The following is a 7,488-nucleotide window of genomic DNA, read 5'->3' on the forward strand; positions in this document are numbered from 1 at the left end:
TTCAACACTTTCTACAACGCGTTTACTTCCGAATCAACAGATAGAAGATCCGAGATGAGAGAATATTCGAAGGAGATTTCGGAGAATTTGAAGTTTGAGAACATGTACGAAAGCCAACAGAAGCCACCAAAGTTGATGAAAATCGAAGACTATAATTGGTGGAAAAACAGATTTGAAGGCTGGGTTAAAGCATTTGCTCCTGAAAGCTGGTTAAAGCTGACAAATGGATACATTGAACCGGTGAAAGAGGGAGGAGAGTTGATAGATCCAAAAGATTACACTGACATTGATATAAAAAGTGTTGTGGCTGAATCAAGAATGATAACGTTGATCAAACAGTCAGTGAGAGAGGATATCATCTCTTTACTTGAACAGGAGAAAACTTCAAAGAGTTTGTGGGAAGCGTTAGGAAAAAAGTGTGTTGGTAGTAATGAAATTGTTAAAAACAAAAAGATATTGTTGCGTAAAGAGTTTGATGTGTTCAATTGCATGAAAATGAATCTGTTTGTAAGATGATCGAGAGATTTGGACATCTGAAAATGGAGCTAGCCAGATATGAAATCTCATATCCTGAAGAAGAGATGGTGGATAAATTGTTTGATGCATTGCCCAATGATCAAGATTGGCAATACTTCGCTCTAATGCTGAAAAATACAATCAAGCCTGATGATTTAAAAGTGGATTTGCTGATTGAAAGGCTTGAAAGCCATGAGTTGGAGATAAAAAGATCCAAAGTCAACAGTCCAGCGTATCAGCAGAATGTGGAACTTTACTACAGAGGAAATGCACCACAGGCTGGATCTCCAAAAACAACATTTTCTGCAGAAAGTTCAAATTCAGTGAACAATGAGAGTCTTCACAGTGGTTTTCACAGTGGATCTTCTTCAAACACCTCAGATCAATCTGCTTCAAAAAATCTATTCCAGTGTAATATCGCAGTTGATTTGAAGAATGGGCAGAACTTCAGCGAAGAATCGGCGAAACAACAGATGGTTTTCTTGGCATCTGTACTTGAATCGTATGAAAGTCTCGTTGCAGGGAAGATTGGTAATACCAATTTGACGAAAGAAGATTATGATCAATTAGACCCCGAGGAGATGGAACTAATGGATATAAGATGGTGCATGGCCAGTGCGGTTCGTCGAGCACAACGGTTCATGGAAATCACGGGGAGAAAGTCAATTGGTGGACCAACTACCAAACTGGGATTTGATAAATCCAAAGTGACATGCTTCAAATGCAAACAAAAAGGTCACTTCAAGCGCGAGTGCAGAAATGCGTATGCTGCTGATGATTCTGAGAACCCATTCAACGAAGATTACTACAAGAAAGCGATTTACCATCAGAACAAGTCTGAACCACCAAGGTTGAAACAGCAAGAAGAAAAATCAAGAGCGCTTGCAGTTATCTATGACGATGAAGGATATGATTGTAGCAAAGAAGTTTTACCCGAAAAAGATGTGTTGGGTATGCTTTTGTTGCTGATGCTGATCCTGACAGGTGGTGGAAAGCAGACTATGCAAGACGGGAAATTGGAAAGCTAGATGAACCTTTTAAAGAAGCTCAAAGAGTCAAACGATGGAATGAAGAGTTAGAATGTTACATGGATCCACGGGGCAATCCGGTTGTCGACCCATCAAAAGTGGATTTCAAAGCTGTAACAAATCTGCTTCCAAGGCAAGCTACTTTCAACACACGAAGATTATCTGATAAAGAGTATTTGCCTGACTTGGAAAAGAAGATACGAGAGGTTTGTGAAGCAAGTCTATCGAAGGTGGTAGAGATGAAGAAGCGAAAAGAAGAAGAGTTGAAGAAGATGATTGAAGAAGTAAAGGCTGTTGCAAAGACTGCTGCTGAAGAGGAAAAGAAAATTGAAGAGGGGAAGAAAGTTGAAAAAGAACCGAAGATCGAGGAAGCTCTTAAAGAAGGAAAAGAGGAGAACAAAGAGCAAGTTCAGAAAGATGACAAAGAAGAATCAGTGCTGAAGGAAACCGAGGTTAGAAAATTTTCTGACTTATCGAATGCTAAAATTGTCAATGAAAAAGAAAACAAGTGCAGAAATTGCATAGAAATGTGCAAAGTCTGTACTGAAAAAGATGATATCATAAAAACAAAAGACAATGACATAATTAAACTTGAAAATGTTTTCACAACAAAATGTAAAGAAATGATTGAAACAGAAGAAATTTTAAAATTAAAAGTTGAAAAGTTAACACAGAAATGTCAAGGTCTTGAAAGGATAATGAGGTTTATCGACAACTGTGTACAGCAAAGTGTGTCGATTGTGTTGAAAAAGAATCTAAATTTCGGGATTTACAAAAACAGTATGATTCTTTGAAATGGTCGAGTCAGAGAGTACAAGAAGCTTATGATACTTTGAAAAGCCAAGTCAAAAGTTTTGATCAAAGACTATCTGAAACTTTAATCACTAAAGAAATGTATGAAAGAAAGTTTAAAGAGAAGCAAATTGAATTGAACAAATGTGTTGATGAAATTGCGAATCTTAAACAAGTCTTGGCTGAAAAAGAAAAAATTGTTACAAAACTTCAAAGTTATCATAATTCTTCGTACATTCTCGAACGCATTTTCAACATCACAACAGATGACAAAGATACTGAAAATTGCAAAAAGGGTATTGGTTCAGAATTTCATCAGGTACCACCACCATTGAGAAACAATTATACTTTTTATGATGAGGAAAAGGTGGCAAAGGGTTTGAACATAGCTGACCAATTACCTGAAAGTATCGATGTGACTTACACCAAATCTGATGATGCTGATGATTCAGAGGTGGTAAGTAAGGTGGTTGATAGTGTTTTGAAAGATTAGTCGGCAAAAGGTAAGTCTGAATCACAGGATGAAGATGAAGGACATCTTTATGATGGTTATCTGAAAAACACAAAATCTGAGAAAAATTTGAATGAAGATTCAAAGGGATTGGTTTATACCATGATTGGATCGGACAAATTATTCTTAGATGTTGTATTCCCAATTCAGAATGTGATTTCAGAAAAGGTCGATAAAGTTTTCAAAATGATTGAGATTGAAAAGTCTGAAATTTCGAAGTTTGCTGGTAAAGGTCATAAATCTTTTTATAACAAACCTGGTTTTAAGAAGAAAAACATGAAGGCTGGTTTGGGTTATAAAAGGAAACAGAACTGGAAACAAAATGAACAACAAAATTTGCAACAAAAGATGAATTTTGTTCAAGGGAAAAGCTTGAAAGAAGAGGAAAAACTCAAAATTGGACAACAGTCTAACGATGAGTTTGATGCTATGAAAAAGAAACAACAACAGGCCAAGGATGTTTCAAAGAAAGTGTGTTTTAAATGTGACCAAATTGGACATGTTGCACGAAAGTGTCCAAATCCAAAGCCTGTTGATGTTGAAAATCAGAAATCTGAGAATGTGAAATCAAGGTCAACCAGATTTGATTCGAAACAAACTTGGAGATACAATACGAACAAGTTTGCTTCAAATCAAAACTGGAAATAAAATCTGAAAAGATTCGATTCAAGACAGACCTGGAATTCTCACACACCTAGATTCAGAACAACACAGAGTTGGAGAACATCTGTTGATATGACAAAACCTCAAGAGTTTTGGAAAACTAAAAATGTTGTTCAAAATCAAAAGGTTCAAAAAGAGACAAATTTTTACAAAAGAGGTACTCCGAAAGGTCAAGTGTGGTCTGTTAAGAAAAGTGTTGATTTGATGAAAGATGAGAATGTTGGCATGAAAACTGAGAAACAAAAACAAATTTGGAAACCAAAAACTGATACAATAAGTTCAACTTCTGAGGCGAAAACGTCTGAGGATTCAGTTTTGGTTGCCTATGATGCAAATTTTCCACCGCTCAAGGCTGAAAACTTTAAAATTCAGGTTGCTAGAATCAAGGTTACACCTAAGGCTGTTGAGGCCTGGGTGGACACCATGTTTGATTAAGCGGTTGGAATTGCCGGAGCTTCCTGGATCGCGAAGCATGAATCGGCATCTTTATTGATTGAATTTTTTTTTGTCAAATTGTTTGAGTATTTGATAAAGTTTGAATGTGCAGGTGCTAAATGCTGATGAAGATTGTGAGAGTGTTGCACAGGAAGAGGTTGAAGATCCCTGGTTTTGGTCAGACAGGGAGTTTGTTTGTTGTTTTGTATAAATTTGAATTGTGTTTGATGATTGTTGTTTGCTTGTTTGTTGTTTGTTTGTTTGGTTGATGATTGTGATGTTTGATGTTAGTTTGCTTTGAATAAGTGTTGAGTGACTACGCCGAAACCCTCACGGCTGAACAAGCATGATTACTGTCACAGGTTGAAGAACGGTTTTCTAACTGTCAAAATCAATGGGTTGTAAATCATGGGGGTACGTTATATTTTCTGCAAAACAGAGCATGAGATGCAGAAAATGGATGGCGAGACAAAGCTATCAGTATCGGTTTGTCAAATTTCTTTAATGATTTTGCATTTTAGGGGGAGAAATATTGTCAGAAAATACAAAAACATTAGAAAATTTGAAAAAGTCAAAAACATGATAAAATTCAAAAATTTGAGTTTTGCGTAAAAAGAGGAAATGATAGTACATCAGTGGACAGTTACAGTATGCTAAAGAATTGTAATGATTGAATAGTGTTAAACAGTCTCACTGATGATATGCCGATAGGTTTTTATACACTTAGTAAACTTTTCGGGATATAAACCTAAATTCAAACACTTTGCTTATTTCGTGGGGAACACTACTTGGATATATAGGTAACCCCTGAAATCTCGTTTGAAAGGTCCCATATTCTGAGATACTAGGTCTTTATACTCAGTGATATCTGGGGTATTATTCCGGGACTTCTGCTGTATGGAAGTACTGACCTAGTCCCCGAATAATACTTTCTGCAAAATGCTTGAAACATAGCATCGCCCTCAGCAAGCTGATGAAACAATAAAATTGATAGTCCCTGCTGTTGTAATTAAAAGATCCTCTAAAGGGGACACACCAAAAGTCGAGCCATCATCTCTTTGCTGAACGGAAGTTCTGACCTGAGCTCTCACGGTTTCGCATCTAACCCCTTACAGATATCATCTGTGGTATACTCACCTGTAAGACTGAATATCTGGGATTCTGGATACGGGAGTATATTCAAGAGGTGGGACACATGAATGAGTTTAAGTTCTTAAACATCTAAATCGTATCCTGAATCAGTTGAAATTTGTATGAAAATTTAAATGGATCAGTATATCGACAATCTAAGTGAATTGTTTAATTCTTAACGTGAATTTAAGCTCAACGGTACTTGTGACTTGTCAAAAACTGATATGATCCTCTGACGCATACTCAAACAAAAATATTATTTGTAAATATGTTTGTACATATTTCTTACTGCTTTATATTTTCAGAAAATACAAAAAGATTTTGATTTCTGCTTTATTTTCGACAACCGATGTCTGAGTTGCTGAGTTTCAAAATCTAAGTAAGCTGATTATGTTTCTGAAAATAAAACAAGTTCATTAATTTGAAACTTGAAATTTCTAGAAAAACTTCAAAAACAGTTTGTGAATATCTTCAAGGTCATTAATTTGAACTTGAATGATTAACTGAGAGGAATTTGGATGTGTAGATTGTTAAAATCTTTGTAATAGAGATAGTTTACGATCTGATTTGTTAATATTGTCAAAACTATGAAGTTTGTTGATAGGGGGAGTGTATTTGAGAACATGTTTAATGATTTCGAAAATATTGTTACTTATGAATGTTTGAGGATTACAGGAAAGATCCAGACTACGATCCCAAGAGCTGAGTCTAAGGGGGAGTCTGAAGACGAGCTCAACGAAAATGAAAGCATACATAGAGCCAGATATCATTTCTGGAAGAGCTTGTAGCCGGAAAGCAAGGTGTCGATCCCAAAGCACGGAAGCTTGATGAAAGGGGGAGCCTGAAGAGTTTACCAAAAAAGGGGAAGCTGAAGACTCAAAGAGAGAGAGAAAGAAAGGAGTCTGTGTTGCTAAAGACGTGTTAAAGCTTCAAGAAGACTCAAAGAGAGAGGGAAAGAAAAGATGCTGCGAGTTGACTACGGATTGACTACAGCAATATCCAAGGGGGAGTCTGTTAATGCATTATCTGTCTATCGCCTCCGTCAATCTAGTCCGTAGCAGAAACCAAAGAAAACGGGAGTTATATTGTTATTTTAATGATAGTTAGTCAAAAAGGCAAGGTGGCATAATTGTAATTAATGAGATTCCTCATTAAACTCCTTGGCCTATAAATAGAACCTTTAGGGTTCTCATTTAGAACTTTTATCACAATTGTCATTAGGAGCTTACAAGTTGTAGAGAGAGAAACTAGAGAGAGAAAGTGACATCGTGATTCAGGTTTTGTACGTTTTCAGATCTAATCAATAGAATCACAGTTTATATTACATCACGTGTGTTCGGTCGCGTTCGTGTACGGATTCCGCACGTTATACGTACGTTTCGCAATCATTTCGGATTCAAAACCGGTCCTACAAACTTTCAAGAAAGTGACTAAGAGCTCGAAATCGAACAAGAAAGACGATCAAAATAAAGATCAGATCAGAAGTAAAGAAGTAAAGAAAGATGCATCTTCAACAAAGATCAGATCAGAAGTAAAGAAAGACGATCAAAATAAACCAATTTGATAAGTCTGATGATAAATCTGGTGTTTATCATCAGAATCTGGTAACTTTTGATCATCAACAATTCTGATGATCACTTCAATAGATTTTTGATAAGAAGGCCATTAGAAATTCTGATGAGCCTACTTATCTAAAAGATAAGGCTCTGCCACATTTGTGAAGTAGCAAGTTAACCTTGATGGATTCAATGAATATGCCAAAAAGCTACTTTATGCAGAGCAAGTGTATGAATACACAAATGTTTATTCATGACAAAGACTCTCTATAAATAGAGATGTCACCACCGAAGGAAAATGAGTTAAGCCAAGCATTTATTACGTACAACAAAAACTCCATTACCCTTCATTACAGAATTCTTAAAGTATTCGTTTATATTAGTTAATAAGCACACAATCACCTCAAAGTGATATAAACTTGAAAATTCTATAGTTGTGTTTCTTGAAAGTTTGATTTCCATTTCCGCACACTATTTTCACACTTATTGAAATCAATTGCCAAATTTAGTTAAAGAGCATCATTATCTGGGATCAACAAGAACTCCTAACGCCTTTAGAATATCGATTCGTTTGACTGTCCATTCATTTCCTTTTCAGACTTTAGATTTGACTTGATATCATGCGATAGGATTATGATTATATTGTACTCATTATCACATGTTCCGATACCGATTATATGGTTACTATTTACTATTAAATTAGATTACTGTCTATCATTGACTGTGCTCCGTTACCCTGAGTTCTACGCTTCTTGTGGAGTGTCCCGCGAGCACTTTATTGAGGCACTGATAATGTGTGCTCCTTCTGTGATGGAGAGATTAGTTCACGACATCCCTAGGTACAAGTGTGGTGCAC

This window comes from Helianthus annuus, chromosome 12, assembly GCF_002127325.2.
Source record: "Helianthus annuus cultivar XRQ/B chromosome 12, HanXRQr2.0-SUNRISE, whole genome shotgun sequence".
NCBI lineage: Eukaryota > Viridiplantae > Streptophyta > Magnoliopsida > Asterales > Asteraceae > Helianthus > Helianthus annuus.